Source organism: Thunnus thynnus, chromosome 12 (genome assembly GCF_963924715.1).
Source record: "Thunnus thynnus chromosome 12, fThuThy2.1, whole genome shotgun sequence".
Taxonomy (NCBI): domain Eukaryota; kingdom Metazoa; phylum Chordata; class Actinopteri; order Scombriformes; family Scombridae; genus Thunnus; species Thunnus thynnus.
Window position 1 is genome coordinate 25,340,898 of NC_089528.1, and position 25,782 is coordinate 25,366,679.

At 40.7% G+C, this 25,782-nt stretch overlaps 1 protein-coding gene across 2 annotated transcripts in view; it reads right to left on the reverse strand.

The window, feature by feature from the left end:
* The window catches only part of cadm3 (cell adhesion molecule 3), a 92,450-nt gene that overhangs the window by 53,135 nt on the left and 13,533 nt on the right, over positions 1-25,782 (reverse strand). The gene's annotated exons all lie outside the window — the stretch shown is intronic.

Here is a 25,782-nt window from a genome sequence, read left to right on the forward strand (position 1 = left end):
CGCTTATATGAAAATCCAAGCAAAAATAGTAGCACACACCAACACACAAATCAGATAAACCCACAAAATGCATTACTCGCCTCCCCCTCTCTCTTTCCCTCTATCTCCCCCCGCCCATCTCTTTCTCTGCTTGTCAGATTATCTATATATCTCTATCTGTCTTTCTGAAAGCATAGACACAATGCATACACACACACACACGTGCTGTCAGAAGGACAAAAAAAAGCAGACAAATGGCTATCTAGTTGTATGTCTGCGAGGCCTATGGAAGAGCGATGAGTCAGTAGCAGCCCTGGCATCCAGAGACTGCACGACCTGAGGGACCTGCAAAGATGAAGAGACCGCGGCAGACAATGGTTCTCGACAGGTCAAAGCAACAACAAGAGCACTGTCTCATACCTCTAATGGCGTTGTAACCCTCTTTTGTCAATATCTGTGTCAGTTTTTTAAACGCCATGCATATGTATCGGCTGGCTGGTACAGAACAAGCTCAAACGGGACAGGCATTATGGAAATGAGCAGGTCAGAGGGAAAGAGAAAGAGAATACAAATGACCCGGCATAATGAAGGGATTCTAAAGGCTGGAGCTGGAACCGGAATGCCACAAAAACCACTGAACAGTGAACTGTCAGGGTGTGTAACAGTATTCAAATTGGTTCAAATTATGGTATTTAACAGCGCTCCCTTGATAACGGGTGATGGTGCAGGCTAATTCTGCTCTTTGCATTCAGCGAGAGTGGCAGATGATTACGTGGATCCGAGCAAGAGATGTATACTAAAATATGCAGCCCCTCCCCTATGGTAAGTAATGCCGAACATGGGCACTGCAAAGCTTTTTGCCGTGTTAAGTTATTGCGGCCTTGAGTGCACCCAGTCATGCTTTGCGCTCCCCTCCCTTCCCACTCTCTTCAAAATGTGCCAGTGCTCACTCAACCTAATCTCAAGCAAAACAAAAAATATGGCATAATTGATGACAAGACCAAGCCAACAGAGGGAACATCTCATAAGAAGATATGCCTCAAAGCGGTCTCCTCACCCCTGAAAATATGGCGTGTATAAATAGTTTAATTGGAACCAAATTGTCAAGCGGGAGACAGGTTTATATTCGGCATGGAGCGTTATCACATCCTTGCACCGGCGGTGGAATTGATTTTTTTTTTTTTCTGCAGGAAGAACATCTGCTTAAGTGTGCTTCGGCGGAACTCCCATCAAGACATGAAAGAGGGGGGGACACAGGAAGAGAGGATGCAGAAGAGGAGGCGAGCAAACTAACTGCATGTAGCATCAAAAACACACATTTGCAGTACAAGAGCTTAGAGCAACAGGCAGCGACTACGGGCGATTTTTTTTTTAATATTATTTATTTATCTATTTTGGTAATTTTAAAGCTTCGGTTCAGCATCTCAGAAAACATCATTTATTAGAAAAGAAAACCCTACGGTTTGCCTCTGGGCTGAAAGGATTCAAAGCGATAGCTCAAATACGTCCACCCGCAGTTTACCAGTAGGATTCAAACGGCACTCAGAGACTTTCAAAGCCCTTCGTGTCAGAGTAAGTCGCTCCCTCGCTCTCCGTGGTGTTTTACAACAGCCCTGACCTTGCGGTTAGTTTATCTAAGCACCATGATGGCTGTGGGCTGAATGTGTGGTCAAGTGCACCACGGATTAGTGTCTCCTTTAATAGCGTCTTGGGCTAATTCTTGCGGCTGATCGCAAGAGCTCCTCTACTTGGCATGATCACTTAGGGTAAATTGGCTGTCTTGATGCATCACCCATCAAGGCAACCACAATGAGCTCCGACAAGTTAGCCAAACTTGTGTCGTATCTTTGGCCACTGCAGAGTGCTGGCATTTCTGACCGAGAACAACTCGTGTTCAAGGCTCAGTGTGACATTTGCAATGGTAAAAACAATTTCAGTGGTCAGTTCTGTGGTCTTTGAGGTGAGAATTTGACACATTGTGGACAGAATGGACACATTTTTAAAGAATCCTTTATTTTAAATGTAGTATTTATCCCAGTACTTTTTATTATTGGTGGACTAAATGGTCATGCCATGCTCTACTCTCTGAGCTACACTGGGCCTTTAACCTGTCGAACTGTAACTGTCCTCTTAAATTTCCTTCTAAAAATCTTTGTTGTCAAAAAAATATGTTTCCATATTATTCTCTATCTGCTGGCGTCATCACATTATGAAGTCTGTATAATGTCTACACTGAGATGTCAGGAGATGATTTCTTTTGGCTGCACCAATAAATCACATAGAGTTATTCTTGATAAATCAGGCATCATTTTAGACACATTTTTTATCTGGAGTGTTTGGAAACTATGGAATCTAAAACCGGAAACTGCTACAATTACGTCTGGTGGGCTTGAACATGACGAACAAGATGATGTAATAACTTACATCTCAATGACTCAGTGACTTTGGCATTTATTAATTATTATTTCTTAATTATTTGGTAATCTTTTATATTTATATCAAATAATAGATCTGGGGCAGTGGTGGCCTAAAGTTTACAAAATTTGGGATATGTGCTAAAGCTTGCCAATTGGCACGCCATGGTGGAAAAAACCTGGGTGGGAAAAATGAAAACGCAGCAGTCACTCAGTGGCCAGACTAGTACTGGGCAGCTTCCAGGTGTAATTGTGTGTAAATGTTACAAAAACTTTCTCCATCATACAAGCTAATAAATAAAGGTTAATGTCAGTGTAATGGGGCATAAGGTATAAAATGTTTTAATGATGATTAAACGGTACTCCCATAACCTCCGTAATACATACAAATCACTTGATGTTTTACAGTTTACGAACATGGCAGCAACCTTATTAGCCCTATCAGTCAAACATTAATCACAAATAAGTTTGGTTTATTTAGTCTGACTGCTGTGTGGGTAGAATTTAACTGCATCAGGATAAAACATCAATCTTGCAACAATATTTCAGATTGACTTTCAAATAATCTCAGCAGTCATTATATGGTCAGATGGGTGGGGTTTTGCCGCAGTGGTCATTAAGATGGGTGCCATAGAGATTAGACTATTTGCAATAAGATAAAAAAGTTTCTGTGGCTGACGAATTTTATTGCGCAGCCAACTCATCCGCCGGTCCAAACTGGTTTCTACAAACACCACAGAGTGACTTGCTTGTAGCATATGACCCCAGTAAGCCTCAGATACAGATACAGCTGTTCTTCTTACCTTTGAAGCTACTTAAGAGCAAAGTTAAAGGGGCGAAATTAAGTTCAGTCAGAGTTTAAACGGTTAAGTCAGGCTAAACACCCGAGCTGCAAAAATGAAAGGAGAGACCTATCTATTCTTAGCAGACGTTAAGTTAAACACTGTGGCTTGCTCTTCTTTCTTCTCTCCTCACTACCACTCCTCCACTCCCCCCTTCAAGCTGTAAGCCCGAGGAAGACACGGGTATTTAAAGCAACACAATTTACACTTTCCCTAGCCAGCAACAAGGTGAGACAAAGCAGAGGTAGAAGGCTGACTGGGATATCAAGTCAACAGAGGGAGGGAGAGAGGAGGAGAGAGATAGAGAAAGATGGATGGATAAGGGAGGAAGGTGGGTGATAAAATGAGGTGTGTGTGTGTGAAAAAAAGGGATGCAGGGGAAAGAAGAAGTCTGTGAGACAACAGAGGAAGTGTGAGGAGCTGGAGGGCTCTCCGGTGATTAACAAGAGAGGGAAGAAACTTAAAGGAATAGTTTAATATTTTTGAAAATATGTTTTTTTTTTGTTTCCATTTCAAGAGTGAGATTGATATCAATGTCTTGTCTGAAGCAAAATCCACCTACCAAGAACCTGAATAATAGGTTAACATTTGATGTATTTCTTGAATATATCATACATGTTTCAGATAGTGTTTAAGTTCAGTTTAGTGTTAGTTTGTGTGTGCCGTGTCTATTCTAAACTTAGTTCTTTGCTGTGTAAGATGAGGCCTTTACCTGAGCCAGTGATAAGATAAACTATAGTTATGTAGATGTTTATGTGTAAATCTGATAAGCTTTTAGAGGATAGTGTGGTTTGTCCTTAATTTAATATAGTAGTAATGTTATTTTGTGATGCTACTTGGTGCATGCCTACGTATTGTCATATATGGTCGTGAAGAGAGACTAAGATAGTTGAACTTTTGACTTGTGTTTCTTTCTGAGGGTTCGGTTGCTAACCTGTAAGGTTAGTAAACAGATGTCTTAAATTCTGTACAAGTAGTATTTAAGGGACTGGTTTTCAGACAAAGAAAAGATAGCTAGGTGGTATGTATCTTTGTCTCCGTCTCTGTTTATTGAATGATCAGCAATTTCCCTTGTACACTTGTTTTTAAGTACAAACACGAATGTAAAAAAACAATTTGTGATTTCAGGGGGAGTCGTTTGGACCACCCAGGTCCAAATTATCAGTCGAAGTGCGTCGGGGCTGTGTGTCACTATGTGCATACCCAAGTAGATCCAAGTGGACTCGCTATCAATTCTGATCATGTGGTGCACCATCATCGTTACAGAGGAAAATGTATTATTTTGACACAAGAGGGAGAAATGTGACGTACAGGGTAGAATTATTAGTATTTTTACTCTTTTCGACCCCAGATAATTAGTGGTGCATCAGCTCCTGCCAGTGTTGATGTTCTCTCTCTATTTGGTAAATTTTGGATGTCTAATTATCCTTAGGCCTTATGCTCATCAGGTTCTGGTACATTTCATTAAGTCCAAAATCTTGGACCCGTGAGGGCCTCCTCAACAACCCAATGATATATTATGAGAACCAGATTCCTGACTCCAAGATGTCGCCCATTCATTCAAATGAAAATTGCTCAAAAGTTTTCTAGTGTTTCTAGTGTAGTGTTGTGCAGACCTCTGCACATGTGTAGTAGTGTTTATATTCATCTCCTGCTTGACCCATAGATTTAATTTTTTGGATGACATCATGCACTTAAAAATAGCTTTTATAGACTCTGGGAAAGTTTTGCAAATATAAAACCATTTCATAAAAAACAGTAATGATTGACCTTGTTTGCAGTTGGAGGTGTCCTATCGACAGTTTTCCATGTTTCTTTTATAATGTTGGCCTCTGGGTAAAACGCTTTTTGGACCACGAGAGATTTTTTTTGTTGTAGTGCCTCAGTTGCTCAATCGGGAAATTGGCAGCGAGTCTGACTCACTGCACCATATTGTTCTCTCTTAATACATCCATGAAGCAACTGCTCTAGTTGTTACGGTTGTCAGGTTTGGTACCATTGTGCCTGTACAGAAACCAAAACCTGTGCTCAAACTGCCCAAATCTGGCACATCAAATTATCATTTTTACATTTCCACATCCTGACTCCAGCTCCATACTTACAACACAGACATGAGATTGGTATCAAACTTTTCATCTCACCCTCCCAAAAATGTATTTTTAATGAAAAATCTTCCTTTTCACTCCAGTCCATTTTAGACTGAAAACAGTGAAACATTCAAACCACCTTGGCCATCTCTATGTTCACCCCCTCTCTTCCTTCCTCCTCCATCTGTCTCCCTCCATCTTTTCCCCCCTCCTCCTCTCCATCTGCCTCCATGTCCTCCTCGGTTTCCTCCCGTCCTCCCTCACCTCTTTGCCCTTCTGTTGAGCACCCTCCCCCCTCCCACCCTCTTCCAGTTTTTTTACTTCTCACCATCCTGAATTCCTTCTTTCCTTCCTTTTTTTTTCTCCCCAGGAAGCTTTACAGTGTTGCTGCTAATTAGTGCTGGTTAATGACCTTTATATACTGTAATACAGCCGTGTGTGTGTGTGTTTGCATCTTCTGCATGTAGGTTTGGTGTGTGTGTATGTTTGTGTAGAGCTCATGATAAGATTATTATCGGTTAAGGTTATGTGTGGTGTGTGTAAAAACGTGCAGGAGTTTGTATTTGTAGGGGTCTGCGTAAGGGAGTAGGTGTGGATGCTTTGCAACGAGTTAATTAGCTAAATGTCTGTAGTGTGCTGTATGTGTGCCTCATCTGGTGTGTGTGAGTGTACGATTTAAGTCACTTTTAGGGACACAAACCAGACTTATGACCAGTTGATTGGGGACAGCTTGTGCAACTGGGGACAAAAGCTGTGTCCCCGATTGGTAAAGCGGTGATTTTTGGGGTCAGTGGTTAGATTTGGGATTAGGTTAAGCTTAGCTTAAGGGTGAGGTTTAGACAAGGAGTGTTTATGATTAGGGTTAGAGTAAGTCTCCAGGAAATGAATGTAAGTCTATGTAAATACCCCAAAAGTGACTTAAATAAACCTGCATGTGTGTGTGTGAATTTGTTTACATGCATGTGTGTGTTTGCGCTCAAGTGCAGGTGTATTTGTTTTGCAGGGGGGGACTTTATCTGCTTGTGCACAAGTGTGTAGGACAAAGTGTGTGTATATTTGTGTGATTTACGAGATGATTTTTATCATGTGCATTGGTACGTGTATATCCATATTCTATTGTAGCCGCACAGAGAGCAGTGCTATGGTGTGTGACAGACAGAGTCATGTGTCATGGTGCTGCGGATGCTGTACACATTTGATAGGGAACTCAGCCAAGAGTGTGCCATTTGATATGGCTTGGTATGATACAGGCCATTACACACACACAGAGGCATCCACCATCCACTCACACACATTGTAAGAGTGCCCCTCCCCAAACAGACACACAGAGTCCTGTTTCCATAACTTGACTTCCATTCATTTCATGGAGACTTATCCATAACCACTACTTGTGTAACCCTAACCGTTACCCTAACCTTAATATAACCCTAAACTTGCCTTTACCTAACCAAGTCTTCAACCTAAAATCAATGATTTACATTAAGGGGATTGCTTTTTGTCCCCATAAGGGAGTCGGGTCCCTACAACATGACTGTGTAAACAGATTTTTGTCCCCACAACATGAGGAATACCTTGTCCATACACACACACACACACAGACACACACACTCATAAAACATACAGACAGGAAGACATACATATTCGTCAAGCACAAACAACACCTGTGGTTACAGAAAGATATAAATACATAAAAATGCGCTTAAAAATGCATTAGATACAGTTGGATACATGAGATGCAAACACACACACACATGGGTAAATACCATACAGAGCAACCTCCCCCACCCCATCCATCTATGCCCAGCTGTCCCCGACTACGACCCATCCCCCTGGGTAAGTGTGTGTGTATGAATATATATACTTATGTGTGTGTGTGCCCTTCTGCCCACCTCTATCCTTTACAAGCTCCCCTCTCCCCCACTCTCGTCCTCATTTTCATCCCTGCCCATCCGTTGCCCACCCTCCACCAACCCCTACGCCTGTTGTGTGTCAAAAGATGCAAACCAGGCATCTGAAAATTTGCCAAGTGAATGAAAAAAAAAAAAAAAACTAAACATCTGCAATGTAAAACAAGTCTTTTTTTCATGTAGCAGCCCCACTCCTTTTTTACAGTGAGACAAACACTTCTGCGGCTTGTGAAGTGTGGAGCAGAGCGGGTGTAACGAAATGCTTTGTTTTCCGCCTGATTTTTGCGGCTTTGCAGCCTTTAATAAAGGAATGGTTGTTGCAATTCACATGCTGTTGTCCTGTCGCCGTCTTCTGGGGCCGCCAAACAAATTACTTATAATCTTTGAGGGGGTTTGGGTGGGTGGGGAAGTGAAGAAGGAGGGGTTGGGATTGGGCTGTGCACGTGGGATTTAAGCACCCCCACCTGCCGTTTTAGCACAAACAAACTACTTATCCCTTAGTTTTTCCTCAAGCCCGCCTTTTTTCTCATGGCTGATGGTTTTTAGGGGACCAAAACAGCCCCCACCCTTCTCCCATCAAGTACCCCCTCCAACCATCTCCAGCAGCACCGACCCTGCCACCCCACCCTTCCTCTGCTGCCTGTCAAACATAGTTAGCTCAGAGTTCAGACAATCCCCCTCCACCTCCTTGTCCTCATCCTCCACTAGCTAGACCCCCACATACACACAAAAACTCACACACACACACACACCACTACCATCACGACCCAGCAGTGTGTCTGCAGCAGCAGTGAGGCGCCAAGCCGGCCGCCCCACCCTGCCACTGGAACAGCGCAATGAGAAAGAAAAGAGAACGCGGGGTAAGAGAGAGAGAGAGGGGAGGGGGGGGGAGAGGGGTTCAGCTTGCAGAAAAGGGCAGCAGCATCACTGCTGACAAAAGAAAAAGAATAATGATTTGCCAGGAAGAGAAAGACAGAGAGAGTTGGGCTGGCGAGACAGCAAAAGAGAGAGAGAGAGAGAGACAAGCACAGGGAAGAAACAGAGGGAAAGAGAAAGAATGAGGGAACGAGAGAGTGAGAGGTGAGCGAAGGACATGGCAGAAATAAGCATATATAGATAGATGAGAGCAATGAGGAGAGATGACAGGGTGACTTAGAAAGGAAAAAAGACTGAAAGAGCAAAAAAAAAAAAAAGAAAACCAACAAAAAAACAATGAGAGCAGGGTGGAGGGAAGTAGATTAGAGTGAAAATACAGAAAGTCAAAAAGGAGACAGAGGGATGGAAAGACAGAAAAAAAACAGAATGAAGGGATGCTGACAAGCGGTGAGCGAAAAGAGAGAGCTGATAAGAGGTAAAGGATAAGTTCTAGTTTTTTTCTATCTGAAAACAGTATGTGTCATATGTAATATGAACGCTTTCATATTCCGTAAGAGACACAGGACATAATCCAAATTCCTTCGGAGTGTTTCCTTGCTGAGCTGCAGAGGAGCGATACTTAAGAGTAGTCGCATGTACAAGGCTGGATTACCAACCAGTCAAAACAAGCAACTGCCCCAGGGCCCCAGGGCCACCAGGGACCAAAAAAGCCGTAGACTCACTGCATGTAAATCGTTTTTTTTTTTTAGTCATTACAAATGTAACAAATTTGCACCACTCAAATATAATACCAATTAAGACTGCTTCTACACAGACCAGTATCCAAGGAATGATGTTCATATTTCACAATTCCACACCTCGTTATTTACATTAAGTGCTAACATTTGGTGACAATGCAGGAAATAGTAGAATCTATAGTGAGGCGGAAAGTAAAGGAGTGGAGGTCAGGTTGGTGAATGGGTGGTGTAGCACATCTGACTTTCATACTGTTAATGTTAAATAATAAATAACTGCAACCACAATCTCCAGTTTACCTTACTCGAGTGTTTTAGTTGCTTAACCTTAACCACACGCTAACCATAGTTTATTCGCCATAATCACAACCTTTCCCTAACTTCAAACATACTAGTTGCAATGCACAGATATTGTAGAGAGTGAGAAATTTAAAAAAAACCTTGACATTTTCAATTCAATTCAATTCTATTCTATTTATATAGCGCCAAAATCACAACAAAAGTCATCTCAGGACACTTTTCAAATAGAGCAGGTCTAGACCGCACTCTTAGATTATACATAAGACATAGAAAAAACATTTTCATTAAATCTAATCTGAGGTTTGCAGAACCGTCCAATATTGATGTACTTGTCTGGCGATTACTATCTCATCCTGGCCCTGTCTTGTAGCAGGGCCCTGTGTCAAAATCTTTAAAAAACTAATTTAGACACAGAAAACCTGGGGCCTGGTTCAACAGGGGTCCAACAACAAACTTTTTCCCAAGGGCCCCCAAACTGTTAAGTCAGTCCAGCCATGCGCTTATAGGTTTGTGGCCGGACAAACCACCTCAGACTACAGAAGCTTCATATTAGCTTTGCCTGAACTGTTGAATGCATTAATGTAAACGGTACTTTGGACTTTGTCTCCCATTTCTTTTTAAGTGGAGTAACATTACAATCACTTTCTCAGAAATCACATTCTGTTTTCAGGAGTTTGATTGGTATTTAAGATCATTTACAGTGCTACTTCTCCACCACTGAAGAGTTTTTTTTCATCTCTGCTCTAAGCAAATGAGCAGAACCTCTCAAACTGCTCTAAACTCAAGACTTAAACATCCCACTACGGCGGACTGCCTTTGCACAATCTGCTTTTTCATTTACAGCTATCAAATATTGGAATATGCTTCCAGCTGAGCTTAGAAACTTGCACAGACTTTCATTCTTTTTCCCATGATGCAAAAAAAACGGATATTGAGCTACCAGTCATGTCGACATTAATTTGACCGTGATTCAGATATTCAATTTTAATGAATTGTAATTTTATAGTTGCACTGGATGAAAGTGCTGGTATTTATATGTTGATGTGAGCTTGTAGATTTGTCTGTATAATTGCCGGTGTGATACAGACTATGTAATGGTGTTGCATGTAAATGAATGTCTTTAGTGCCTGGCGATTGTTCTGTGTGTACCTGCCCAGGGACCGCAGATGGAAATTAACTAATAGCTAAATATGGCATAAATCATCTCTTCTCATTTTGAGATTAATGTTTTGTGTGCATGGTCCTTGTTTCATAAAGATTGATAATAATAATAATAATAATAATAATGTCTTCTGTTGCTCTGGAGGAGCTTTGTTAACCATGGTTATCTCTGCTTGGGTTTGCAAACTACATTTTAACTAAAAACGTGTGTTGCAAGCTGGAGGCTCAGGTTGCATTATGGGCAGTGTTTTTGGAGCTTTACCCCTACAAAGAGTCAGGATATCTGCTTTTTGCGCATGTTCCTTGTTTAATAAAGACTACTAATAATAAAAATAATAACTTCACCGCCCATTTGAACAGGAGGAATAATTACAGCCACCAATTACTCTCTCAATATATGGCATGTGAGTCTTGCATTAACACTGAACGAATGTGAACCTAACCTTTAATGTCAGGTATACTTTATTTCATCACTAATCATATTGAAACCCATTACCTGTTTGTTACAGTGCAACATAATTATTTGTGTAATCATTTCACCGCAGTGTTTTTATACCTCCCTCGTATTGTAATGCACCGTAAACCACTTTGGTAAAATTGTTCATTTTGCGACAGTCGTGCCACCCAGGCCTCTTTCAAAATGAACCGATTGGACACAGACAGACTGAGAGAGAAAAACATTTATTTAAAGAGAAGAGTCCTTTATTTAAACTGGGCGCAGTTCCACAGTTCCAAAGACTCTCACCGACTAGAAATCATTTGATGAGAAAACATAAAACAAGCTTTATCTGTTCACAATCTGTACACACACACACATATACACACACACACACACACACACACAGAGGAAGATAAAGAGAGTGAAATCTTTAATGCCTTGGCAAATGCACTGACTGCCCCTGCCAATAGGCCACTTAAAGAAATGAGTAGTCAATTACCAGAAGTCTGCCCTTTTGACTAAGATCACTGGACCAACTATGGGGAGCCTCAGAACCAGGACTCTCTCTCTCTTCGTTTAGCTCACTCCATCTATCTCTCTGTCTGTCTGTCTCTCTTTGTGTTAGCTCACTCTGTCTCTCTCTCTCTCTCTCTGTGTACAGACAATGTCCAAGTTTCAACATCCAAGACAGCTGGAAAAAGTTTCTTATCTGTTCTGGGACACGTATGTGTGTTGTAATCACACAAATACACATTCGGTGTGGGGCTGTTTTTCAGTGTTTAGGGAGGATCCCCTTAGCTCTAACAGGGTGCTTTGGAGTCCCATGTGTACAGAGTGAGGTCCATGACAATGGTTTTCCAAGTTTTGAGTGTAAGAACTTGACCGGTGGCACTGAGCCCAGAACCTCAAGCTGATCAAACACCTTCATGATGATGAATTTGTGTGGTACACCCCCTCCTCTTTCCCCATCTTGTCTGTAAGAATGTGTCTATGAATTTAAACTGCCTTTATCTTCCAACATTAGTGGTGCTCAACCTCACTACGGTAATGCTGGGAGTAACTTTCTGCAGCCATGTTCCAACATGTTGTGGAAAGCCTTCCAAGAAGAGTGGAGGCTGTTATAGCAGAATTATTAGGGCTGCAACTAACAATTATGTCTATTATCATTTTAATCACTTCTATAAAAGTCTATAAAACATCATAAAAGAGTGAAAAATGCCTGTCACAATTTCTAGAGCTAAATATGTCATCAAATGATGTCATGTCATTTCATCAAGTGTTTTGTTTTGTCTTGCCAATTGTCCAAAACCCCAAAATATTCATTGTAAGACAAATGAAACATAGTTAATTCTCCCTTTTGAGAAGCTGGAAACATCAAATGATTGGCATTTTTTGCTTGAAAAATGACTTAATTGATCAATTATCAAAATAGTTTAGCCTGACTCATCGTTGGAGCTCCACGGTATATTAATGTCCATGGTTTGGAAATGAGATGTCACATAGGGATATATGGTTGTGATGTTTAGGTGTCTGTATCCTTTTGGCTATGTGGTGTAAAAATGTATTCATTGGAAAAATATTCATATCCAAACTGTGATATTGATTTCAACCATTTCACCAGATAGATGGCTCTAGAGCATGCCCAGACACACAAAAGCACATATGAATTGGCACACAGAGAGGCAAGCAAAGTCTCCACTTTCGACCTGCACAAACACACACACCCACACACACACACACACCTATCCACTCATAAAACCCTCTGATAACAGCAGAGACTTATACACCAGGCACAAGAAGGATAGGGCTCTCGATGCCCGGGGAAGGGCCAAGATTAGAAAAAGGGAAATAGTCCTAAAGCCTCAGCAAAAGAGAGAGACTAAAGAGGATGAAGGGGTGTGAGCAAGGGAGAGAGAAAGAGAGAGAGAGAGAGAGAAATGGAGGGAGAAAAAGAAAGAGAGAGGGGTGAACCAGTGAGCCAAGGGTGACGAGGGAAGATATGCTTCAAATTAAATCATTTGGAACAAAAGGGGATTGTTGCCAAGCAACCCAGCCAGAACGGGGTTACCGGGGCAACCGAGGTGACCCGAAGCTTGACCTAAGAAATGGAGTTGCCCTTGTCATCCATCAGCACGCACATCTCTCTCTATTGCTTTCAAGATCCATCTGACAAACACATACAGACAGCAGGTTTCTTCTTCTGGAAAATGCAGAACACAACTGAAATGTCATCCAAACAAAAAAAAACAAAACACTGCTTTCAATCAAGAGCGGTTCTAAAATTGTAGAGAGGACAGGGTTAGGTGGCTAATGGATGACGTTAGCCAAAATCAACAGCTAGTGAAGCACAACACATTAACTGTCCGATGTCCAAGATGAGCTTGTAGAATAAATAAACAGAGCTGTATTTTTTCAGAGGGTTTTGGCAGCACTGCCAGTACACAAATAGTTTTGAGATGATGGATGGAGCCCAAATTCTTCTTTGGTAAGGGAAAGGGTGCACACAGCATCATTTAATGGGCTATTAGAGAGGTTTTGCATTAGACAGCATTTCCTTTAAAACATCATGACGCTGTTATACTGGATTTTCTGATATGAAAAATTCATCCAAGATGTATGGATGAATTTTACTCAGGGATGATTGAAGACAGCTTTTATAGTTCAATCACGCTTCTTCAAAACTGCTGTCAAATCAGATTTGATCAGAAATCCATTTCAATTACTTTAAAAATAACTCCAGTCTTTTTTCATTTTGTTTTTTTTTCCCCTGTGCAATTAGGAAATTGTAAGGAAGCTGTCCTGATACAGTCGTATTACAAACTGTGACACCTGCAGGTGCTACTGAAGTCACTTTCTTTGGTATCATGTCAACTCCTGCCTGGCTGCTTCCACTTGAAATCACAAATAAGCGTGTTCTCTCTTCTTGTCGTGTAATTGTTGCTGAGTTACATGAGACTGGATGTTCCGCTGGATGTTTTTTTTTGTTGTGTTTCGGGCAGACCTCCTTCCTTTCTTCTCCTCTCTGTGTCTCTGACTGCTCAGCAACATGACATGAAAGGACGAAGAGTGTTTTTGGAAGTGTGTGTGTGTGTGTGTGTGTGTGTGTGTGTGTGTGTGACAGGAGGAGTGTCTGTTTGTGTGTCTCCGTGGAAATAGCACACAAAAACAAAGCTGGGTTGAGACAAGCAGAGATGGTAATGTGGACCAAAAACTGTGTGCACAATTAACAGGCAAATTGTATTCCTCAGGATTAATTTGTTTTGTTGAACAAATACAATGCTCTCAGTCAATCCAAAATGTTATTGAACCACAAAACTGAATGTTTAACAAAGGAAAAGTGAGCTTTGTCTTTCTCGGGGGAATATATAAGTGTAAACAATTACTAGTTAACTATTAGTCTGCAGGATTATTAGCCAACTAAATTACAAAAAGAAATTTTCCCAACTCCTTTGTTTGTTCTCAATTTTTAAAGTGTGACAAGTATAACAAATACGTAACACAAAATGACAATTAAATAACATTTTTGGCCTTTCAAAAATATTCACCAGTGTTCAATGACCATTATAGCCACCCTTCTTTTCAATGCCTGCCATGAGCCCTTCTTGATCTGTTCACGATCGACTTTAACTGAAGCAGCAACCACAGCCTCCAAACTGCTGTTCAAAGAGGTATATTGTCTTCCCTTGCTGTAAATCTCATGTTTGAGAAGGGTTCACAAGTTCTCAATAGGATTTAAAGTCAGGTGAGGAAGGGGGCCAGGTCATTATTTGCTAGCTAGCCAAGCACTGGAGTAGGCCTTCTTGAATGCTGAGAACTTCTTCCTGTACCACTGCTTTAAGAGAGTATCTTCTAGAAACTGGCTGTGGGTTTGGTTGTTGATTTCCAGTCCATCTTAAACTGGCGCCTGACTTGAAGTGGTGCCCAATGTCCATTATTGATCCAGCCCTGAGCCCATCCAACTGGTCCATCAAGAGTCACTCTCATTTTATCTGTCCATAAAATCTTCTCAAAATCTGCCTTCAAGCATTTCTTGGTTCAATCTTGATGAGTCAACTCGTAACGGTCGTAATGGCCTTCTTTACCTCGGCCATGTCTCTGAGCACTTGACACCTTTCACCTCCAGGTAGGTTGCGGTTCTGGAAGATGGTGGAACTGGAGGGGTAATGGGTTCCTGGTAGCTTCACATTTAATTCTTTTCAAGTATTTTGCAGTTAATATACTCTTTTTCTTCTCCATGCATTTTTTGCGACCCTGTTGACTATTCGCAACAAAACATTTGATTGTCGAGTGGTCACGCCTCAGAGGTTATTTCAAGAGCATCCGTCTGAAAGGCATTTTACAATTTTAGACTTTTCAGTTAAGTGTCAGTTAAATCTCTTTTTTGGCCCATTTTACTTGAGGCAATGAAGCTACCTAATAACTATGCACACCTTAACATAAGGTGTTAATCCCTATAGGCCACACCCTCCATCCCTCATTACACAAATACATATGACCTGAAAATGATTAAATCCAATAGGCATTCAGGTTTGTATGGTTTGGAGTTGGAAAATGTGCATAGAAATAATTGATAAGGTCAGAATACTCACTTGTCCAATAATTGTGCACAGAGTGTATACTGTGTGTGTGTGTGTGTGTGTGTTGGGGGGGGGTTGTTGTTGTCAGTGTATTGGAACGCTCTCTTCCTAGTGTCCAGGCATGTTTCATTCCTCCAGGGACCACTTTGGAAATATGTGTGTGAATCCATGTGTGTGTGTGTGTGTGTGTGTGGTACACCCCCTCCTCTTTCCCCATCTTGTCTGTAAGAATGTGTCTATGTCTTGTAACGATGAACGCCCGCTAACGAACACAACCTTTCAGATGGCCCCACGGTTTGTCACTCCCAATCACGGACAATGGAGATCAATGTAAGAGCAAGACGAGGGAAGAGAAGACGAGCAAGATGAGGAAGAAGAGGAAAGGGAGGGGGCTTTCTGCTTCCAACAATGGCTGCACAGACAGAAGACAGTGAAACAATAGAGGCTGGACAGTGGCGGTTTTATCTTCGTGGGCGCTGAGTGGCGGGGCAGCACCAGACATCGTTAGGGCGCCCCACGTGGGCTAATTGACTAATTAGGGTCACTTCACGTGTTTTCAACTGTCATGGCCGCCAACATTGGAGGATTGGCACGGCCCCGTGACCATCTGGTGATCCACTTGACATGAGAGATTGAAAATAAGAGCAGGGCAACACAGTATATGATGCAAACACTCAGGCACAGATGTACATGAATACAAAAGTGGCTAAAATCTGGAGATTCTAGCAGATTTTCAACATCATAAACATGCAAATTATGATTTGAATAACCATTCTTATCCATTCCCATTAATTAATTTCAACTGAATTAAATTATGGTGAAATTAAACCATTTCTCATTTTGCTAGAGACCTCCTGGAAGCTTCATCAACAACCCCTGGACCCCAATCATTTTAAAAATGCAGGCACAGTGGTACAGAGCACACTCATGCACACACCTACACACACTATAAATACATGCCAAGCAAAGGATAATGCATGGTAGCGATGTTAAGTAAATATAGTAAATAGGTAGGGAGAGAATGAACTCAGTCACTGTCAATCATAAGACAAGGCACCACTTATGTGACTTTTCATCTATCATGCTTCCAGAAAAGCCCCTGCTATATTCCTTAAAAGACTTAATGTAACTGGCATCCATTTGATACTACTTACTGTAATGTATTCACTATTTCTATGTAAATTTTATTCTTGTGAGAGTGGAAAAGCTTCTGAAATACCACTTAAAGAATTACAAAACCCTAAAAGTAATAACAATAAAACCCTTTGTAGCTCCCTGAGATCGCTTGACCCATTACTTTAATTCAATGGGCCAAAGTCTGGGATACAAAATGTAATTAATCGATGATATCGCAGGTATTCACTGCTGTTTTTTCTGCAGCTGTAGACAGGAAGGAATCTGATATTTGGTATAAAACGGCAAATACCGACAAAATATATCACCGGTCCCTAATGCATGCTATAAATTTATATCATATAGGTTTATGTCAACCTAAAAAGCTGTGTAAACACCAAACACCTTCCACTATATCTTCGTGCACGCAAGCACAGATGCATGATAGATGTACAGACTGTGCAGATGTGTGTGCACTGTACCATCAATGTCGTTTGAAAAACTTATGTCAGCCAATCTAAAACTGTCAGGAACTATGACAAACAACCTTATTTTTTTGAATTTTTTTGGATTCACCTCCATGGAGTTTCAAGTACAATATATATAGGTTGTTTGTTTGTTTTTTTAAGATTCCCCTGCCCCTTTCCCAGCTGTCTGTTTTCTAAGTTCCTGTTTTTTGAAATGTGTATATACAGATTGGTGACAAATGAAAGGAAAAACCGACATAAAGTAAGGCGCTCTTCCACCATGTGCCTCTAGAACAGTTTTAAAGCTCCTTAGCATAGATTCTCCAAGTCTCTGAACTCTACTACAGGGCTGACCAGTTCCACAGAAAGAACATTTTGTTGTTTTGATGACGGTGGTGGAGACCGCTGTCGTAACACATCACTCCAAAATCTCCCACATCTATTCAACTGGGTTGGGATCTGGTGACTGTGAAGGAGGCCAAAGCATATAATTCACATGGTTTTCATACTGATTCAACCATTAACCATCAACCATTGATGCCTTGTGCCACGTATGGACGATCTCTACTCATTTATTTAGGTTTTTCTTTTACTGTAATGTACTACCCATCAGTGCTTATTGTCACTTGTTAAATGAAAGGCTCCATGGAGGTTCTTTCACCGAAATGTGAGAATCAACTGTGTGGAGGAGCTTATTTTTCCTTTTTTTTTTTTTGCTCTTCACTTATTCTCCTACACACACTGTCTGTATACAGGTGTGCAAAGATGATTTCTAATTTTGTAAAAGTTTCACAAGCACATGAGGAGTTGTGAAACTTTCTCAACACATAAAAAAAAAAAGCATGAAAGTGTGAGTTATAGGGTCGGCTCATCCAAATTACAAAAATATATTTTCTCACTTACCTCTATTGGTATCTAGCCATGCAGACAGTTTCGGGTTCTCATTTTCTATGTTTTGAAATATCTGTTTCTGAGATTTCTGCTGCAGTTCGAGCACAATGCAGATGAATGGGATTTTGTTTGTGGTGCTAAAAGAATCAATAATAAATTCCTTCCATTGAAAACTGGTTACAGTGAGGTCTGTGAATAATCCGGAGTAAAAGAGACAACTACTTCTGGAGAGACATTTTATTACAGAATTCTTTAAATGTATTTTTTTTTATTGCTGAGAGCAGAGCTGCAACTGATGATTATTTTCATTATTGATTAACCTGCCAACTATTTTCACAGTTAATCGATTTATCGTTCGGTTGATAAGGAATCAGTTCAAGGTGATGTTACCAAATGTCTTGTTTTGTCCATCCATCAATCCTTCAGTAGACAAAGGATGAAGCAAATCCTCAAAACTGAGGAGATGAAACCTGTAAAAATTTGGCAATTTTTGCTTGAAAAACTATTTAAACGATTAATCAGTAATCAAAATAGTTGCTGATTAATCGACTAATCATTTCAGCTCTAGCTAAGAGCACCACGAACCGAAGAATTCCTTTAACCTCCATTGTGTTGAGGTGAAGGCAGAAGTCTGAGAAACAAATAGATACATAGAGGTAAGTGAAAAAATGTTGTTGTTGGTAATATAGGAGACCAAACACGTGAAGAGATCTCATATTATAGCGGTAATATACAGTACATGTGTGCAGAGAGTTTAAACATCTAGTGTGCTGGCTTGCACAGACACACTGTAGGTAGTTCTCTGGGCTGAGCTACTGTACAGTGGCACATTACTATGATATACTTATGCTCTCCATTCATACACTCAGTCATGACGCTGAATCTTATTTAATGTCACGAGCCACATTTGCCTGGAGTGGAGCCCTACCAGCTCAGCTCCAAGAGGAAAGGACTCAAGTCATCTTTCTTTTCCTGCTGTCTCCCTCTGTTTCTGCTCCCTCTGTCTTGCTCTCTCTCCCTCTGTATCTCTCTATCTCCCTCTCCGCTGTGATCGCAGCCCCCCCCCCCCCCCCCTCACTTCCTCCCTGTCTCTCTCTATCTATGCATCTACCTCTCTCTCTCTCTCTTCCCCCTCTGCAGTCAGTGAATTCCCCCAGGTTCGACAGCGGGAGACTATTACACTCACAGACGGATTCGCTCTCCTCTAATTTCTCTCTGTCCTCTCCCTCACAGCTCTCCCCCTCTTTCATCATCCACCTCTTCCTCTCCTCTCCTTCAACTCCCCCCCCCCCCCCCCCCCCCCCCCCCTCCTTATTCATTCTCTCCATCATCACGAATGTGTGTATTTGTGCCTTTTTTGTGCACGCATGCACAGGTCTTCCAATCCTCCCACCCTCCCTTCCTCCCTCCCTCCCTCCCTCCCTCCTGCCTTCCCTTTCTCTTTCTCCTTTTCTTCAGTCAATATAATTGGCATCGCAGGAGTGCTCCCTGCAGAGTATGCTAAAACAGCAAGCACAAAAACAGAGGGAAAGAAGAGAAGGAGGCAGGAAGGGAGAAAGATGTGGATAAAGGCAAAAGACGGAGAAAAGGCAAGTGGGCAGGACAGGAAAGCAGAGAGCTAGGAAAAGGAAAGGAAGAGATGAGAGGGAAACAGAGAAAGGGACGTAAAAGTGATGAGAAGGGAGGAGAGATTAATATGAAGAATAAAAGACAGAACCATATATAGAAAGAGAAGAAGGAAGGGAAAAAGAAAATAGTAAAAAAAAAAAGAAAGTGACTAAGCAAAATAAAAAGGAAAGAAAGAGTTGAAAGGAGAGTGTGGGAATGAGGAGAAACATGTAAGTAGAAGAAGAAAGCAAGTGAGAAAGAAAACAGGGGTGACATGAGGAGGAAAAGAGGGATTGAAAAGATAGAGGGAGGAAAGAAAGAAAGAAAGAAAGAAAGGCCAGACAAGAGCTTCAAAAAGACAAAGAGGAAAATGAGAACCCAAATATAAAGAAAATAGGGAGAGGTGGGAGAGGGAAGAAAACAAACAGTAAAAAAAAAAAAAAAGACAAACAAAAAAGAGACAGAGAGGATGAGAAGAGAGGACATGACAAGAAGAAGATGAGGGAAAGAAAGGACAAAAGGAAACACAGAGAGGAAAATGAGGAAGAAAAATAGGAGAAAAACCTTGACCATAGCAATCAGCAACCAGAGAAACCAGAGAGCGTCCATTCAGAAACCAGCCATCCACTCAAAGGCAAATTCAGCCATATATCTCTTCCTGACTAGACACACAAGTGCCAAACCACATTAGACTGCAAGACAACCACCCCTGAAATAAGCCAGACCTCAGTCGCAGCAGCTCTCTTTCTGTCTCTGCCTCCAAACAGGCTCTCTGCAGGTTTCAGAATGAATCATTTTTTTTAAGTTGTAGGCAATATTTCAATGTAAAAGTGCACGTCTTATGAGCTTAAGTCACATATCGATGATTCAGTAGAGAAGAGTATCATATTATCACAATGTCCCGATTAACCGATGTCAGTAGCAAGAAACCTTCTCGCCAAACCGGACGTGGTGATGATTTAAACCCCGAGAGCACGATGCCAACGAGTGTCCTGTCCTGAGAAACTAAGCTGACCACCTGGCTTGCTATCAGCCACCCAATTTGGAGAAATGCAGGTCAGAGGAGTGCAAAGATTACTGACATTATAGTACTTACATTACTGGGAGATTACGACATCACATGACTTCTGGCTAATGAGTTTCTCACTAATGAGCTAATGAATCTCCTGCTGCCACTCGGGGTAGCCTTGTGAAGTCTAAATGTGACACATGTTGGGCTGCAACTAACCTTTGTTTTCATTATTATTAATCCATCAATTATTTTTGGATTAACTGATAACTGGTGTCGGGAAATAAAATGAAGACAAATGCCCGTCGCAACAACAGAGCCAAAAAAGTACGGGACTTAAAATTGCTTACTCAATCGTCACAGATATCAAATTTTACAGACAGGAAGCTCAGAAAAGATAGTAAATCTTCAGACTTTAGCAGCTGCAACAAGCGAAAGTCTGCTGGTTTCACTTGAAAAACCACAAACAATCTAAATTTTCATACATTACTCAGCCTGTTGATGAGTTTCAGGGTTTCTGTATTTGCCAAAATACAACATAAGATTATTTATTTGTAAGAAAAATACAACTATAATACATACAAAATATTCATTGTTTCTCAGTGTGTGCAGGTGTATTCAAATGAGCACATGTATCACCTGCAGGCATATTACATATGTACAGTTGTGCTTGTGCTATTTCATCACGGGGGGGCAAAGTTGCATGAACTCTATTGCTCCACTAGGTTAATACTATTCCCTGAGATTATGTAGATATATGTACTATGATATATCACATATACACAATGAAACCATATGAAACCGATATGACAGTGTACAGAGGTGAAGGATATATGGTAGTAAAGAAATATGACTCAAATTCTATGTACTGGTATGTAAATAACTCAATATGAGATCAATACTTGTATTTCTATATTTGTATTTGTGATCGATTAAGCAGGTCCAATAAAACCATGTCAGCAATAAATTCATCTAGCATTTCGAACTTCTAAGAATCAGAATCACAAACTTCTGGCGTCACATACAAAGAAAATGCAGTATCTGTTTTTACGCCCTGATGCAAACTCTTTGAGCTGTAAGTGATCTTGTATCCTGCAGAATCTAACTTGATAGGACACTGTAAAATGCAGCGAACAGGCCCTTAGAGGCTGACAGTCTTCCTGGTAATAGTATCATTTGTTTATGGTAATTACTTTATTGTCAAAATGTGGCAAGAGTTTACATTTCTTACAGAGCTACAAATACAACGCTATAAAACTGCCAAAAGCAACTTCTTTGCGATTCAGTACAGCTAATAAAAATTCTGAAATTATGAATGGACAGTGTAATAAAAAGGACAACATGAAATTATTTGTTAAGGAACATGAAGTCCAATTTTGTTTACTAAAGCAGAAATGATGAATAAAACATTACACGGCCTATTGTACTGTACTTCTAACCCTGGCCTGCTCTGTGATAATCTAAGAGGAGACATACGGGACAAAGACACTTATCATAGAGTGGTGGAAAAATAAGACCTCTAATACAGACGTTTCACACATTTTCATATTTTTTAAGGCCTTAAATTTAGGTTTATTTTAAGGCTTTTGCATTTTAAAGACCCTTGGATGCTCTCTTTTGCTCACAATTTCTTATTTTCCCTCCGTCTACTTTGACTCTGCTTCTCTCCCTCTCTTTGTGTGTCTCTTTTCCTCCCTCCCTCTATCTAATCTTGCTTTCTGAAGCCACTGAGGCAAAAAAAAAAAAAAAAAAAAAGAAGAAGAAGAAGAAGAGGACAGACTCTATTCTATTCAAATCCAAAGCTGGGAAAGCAGACTCAAATCCAACCCAATCGCATTTATAGCCGGGTTCCGCTCCAAATGGCAATTTGTCGACTATCTATTGGCTTGGACACAGGGACTCCTGTGATTGATACCCAGACTATAACACAGCTGAGGGAAGAAATGGAGGAGGAGGAAACACTGAAAACATTTTGCTATGATGATTTCACATGACTGTAATTTGTTTTGTTTATTTCTAATTTTATAATCACTATATTTCCAGTTGTTACTGGGATTTATAGATTTAACTTCTCGTTTACCTGCTTATTTTATCCATGCTAACGGCATAGCTCGAGGGATGCAACGTCGGACACTCAGTCAGTCGGCCCAGCACTTTGTTCCAGACTGAAATATCTAAACAAATATTTGCTGGATTGCCATGAAAGTTTGTACAGACATTCATGGTTATCAGAGGATGAAGCCTAGTGATTAAAGGATCCCCTGACTTTTTCATTAGTGTCACCATGACGTTGACATCTGTGGTTTTTGGATGTACTGACATGATTGCCAATTTGGTTCACAGTCAGGTTCCCTTAAGAAAGAATTGCAATAATTGATCTCTTAGTGTTTCTTTAAATTTGTCACATAGTTTGGTTTATGAACAAATACCTGAAAACTTTTGACATCCCCAGCTGTACTTTTGTGTTTAGTGCTAATTAGCAAATATTAGCATGCTAACACGCCAAAATAAGATGGTTTGCATAATAAATATTATAGCTGCTAAACATCAGCATGTAGCATTTAGCTCAAAGAACTGCAGTGCCTAAATATGGGCTCACAGAGCCGCTAGCATGGCTGTAGATGTTTAGCCTTGTTCTATCATGAAAACCATATTTCCGTGCAAGTCCATGTACCAGAAGCACGAGAGATAACTACTCCTGGTAAATGAAGTTCTCCATCACATCAAGTGTAATGTGTATGATTTTAAGGTGTGAAAAAATAATTACTGACATTAATTGTGAGTCTTTGACGATCCTCATTCACACAGATCGTGGTTCTGTAAATTAAAGGCAACCAGACTTCCCTCTCCTGCCTTCACGATATTTCAAACACTCAACTGAAGTCTCTTATAGCTGACAGATGAAACATCTCAAAAATCAAACGGCCTGTCCATTTACCTTGAACATACTACTTTTAGACAGAAATTACTACGTCCTGTCATTACTTGAAAGATTTTAAGGATCCCCCCCCCCTCTTCTCTCTCCCCTCTCCCCCATTCTGTCTCAACCCAACCACTCAAGGAAGATGGCCGCCCACCTAGAGCCCGGTTCTGCTTGAGGTTTCTTCGCATTAAAGGGGAGTTTTTCCTTGCCGCTGTCGTCAAGTGTTTGCTCACGGGGGGAATGTTGGGTCGCTGTAAATTAAAGAGTACAGTCTAGACCTGCTCTGTATAAAAAGTGCCCTTGAGATAACTTCTGTTGTGATTTGGCGCCATATAAATAAAATTGACTTGACTTCTCCATCACATCAAGTGCTATGTAGGTGTTTAAGATCAATAAATTGTTATTGACATCAATCTTTATGAAAATCATGAATCATCCAGATCACGGAGCAGTAAACCAAAGGAAAGTTGCTGTTTGACCTTAAAATATATCTGAAACTCTAAACTGGAGGCTCTTAGATGAAAACTCAAAGTCTCACCTCACCTTGGACACACTACTTTTGTATAGAAAAAAGAAAAAAAAATGCCATCACAGTAAGCAAACACAACAGTTCCCAAAAGACTGACATCCTCCACTGGCCTTTACAAGTCGCTTCTTGCATAACTTCTGCTGCATTGCTATATCTCTCTCTCTGTGGATAAATCTCTGCACTAACACTGTCATGGTTAGGGATTCCCCCTCGGGCCACCGGTGCTCAAAAATGTATGCAGTCATGGTGGCACTTTGGGATAGATCATCCGACAAATGGCGGGCGTTGCATCACTGTTCTATTTCATGTTTTTAAAGGATTCACTTGTCTGACAGTGAAGATGTTTGTGACTTTACTCGCCGTGTAAATAGTTATTTTATCACACTGTCCGTCACGTCTGGCGTCTGAATTATTCATATTTATCTTAGTAACATCCAAGTGGAGCTATAAGGGTCCCATTTCAGTGTGTTTTCAAAAGAGAAACAATATTATGTATGATGATGTTTGTCAAATAAATGTTTTTTTTTCTTATTTATTCCTACAGTTAGGCGTTTCTCAAATATATGAGCCCATTTAGTTAGGTTAATTGGATATTTGTATGCGCGCGTGTGCATGTCTCAGCATGTGTTTCTATATACAGTAAGAAGCTAATGAGAATAATTAATGGGGTATTTATGAATAATTAATGGAGTATTTGTTTTGTTGGCATGTCTGTGTGTGTGTGTGTGAGTGTGTCCTACCAAATGACCCCAGCAGATTAGTCGTATAAATGTTTGACAGTGCCTCCCTGATAAATATTCCTTCATCAGGTATTTTTTGATTGAAATTGAAGATGTCAAACCTAATCCAGGTGAAGCTTTGAGATTTCATTTCAAACAGTGCAGTAGTCGCTTATTGGAGGGAGTTAAGTGATTCGACTCTGACAAGAAATTTGACAGCAGTAGTTTATGGAGGATGAACCAAATTGGAAGAGTGACAATTCTGGAGGAGATTGACATCGCCTCCTCTTACCTTCTGTTGTCACTCCTCCACTATAGTAGCATGTCCCCTGTAACCACTGGTAGCTGTGACTTACATATGCTGTGACAGACGTCTATTGTTTAGGGAATATGTGCCAGTCAATGTATGATGTGCTGGCTGGAGATAATCTAAAACTGCCAGGAAAAAATGATTGGATTTTTGAAGATGGAATTACCGAGCATCTTAACAGGATGGCCATTTAGCTGATGTTCTAAGCCGGAGCCAAACACAATGACTGAGCAGATATTGTAGGAGTCTAGTGTCTCAGCCAAGGACACATTAACAGAACTCGCAGTTAAAGTGGAGCTCAAACATTCATTTCAGTTACTGTGCTGTCTCATGCAGGGCTGCAGAACTTGACTTAAAATAGCAGGGTCTGTGCTTGTCAGTTAACTAGAACATTTTCAAATTCATTAGAAATTCAATTTTGTCTCTTGATTATCATTATTATTACCTATCCTAACATTACAGATCCATTTATTCTGACTGCTGTGGCCATTCCAGTAGTTATAAAATTCCAGTAGTTTGAGTGTTAAGTCATGAAAATGAGGAATTGAGATTTAACTCGGACTTGACCGCTGTGAATCTTGACTCCTTTAAGAGCTGACGTGAGGCATGAAAGCAAAAACATTCAAGTCTCAGGATTAGACCTGGTTTTGACCTGGTCAAGTATATTTTAACATTTTATTCACAAAAAGTTGTTTAGATTTCAATATATATCTCTTTCTTTACTGTCCAGATTCCCTGCTGTCCTCCGGCAGGCTATTTCAAAGGCTAAAGTTAAATCGGCATTATTAATGACCACCTACCCTGATAGGCTGGAGGAAAGGCCCCCACCTTCACCCTCAGCCAATCAGAATACTACCTCATGAATAATGCACATTTGTTTACACTATATCTTTACCT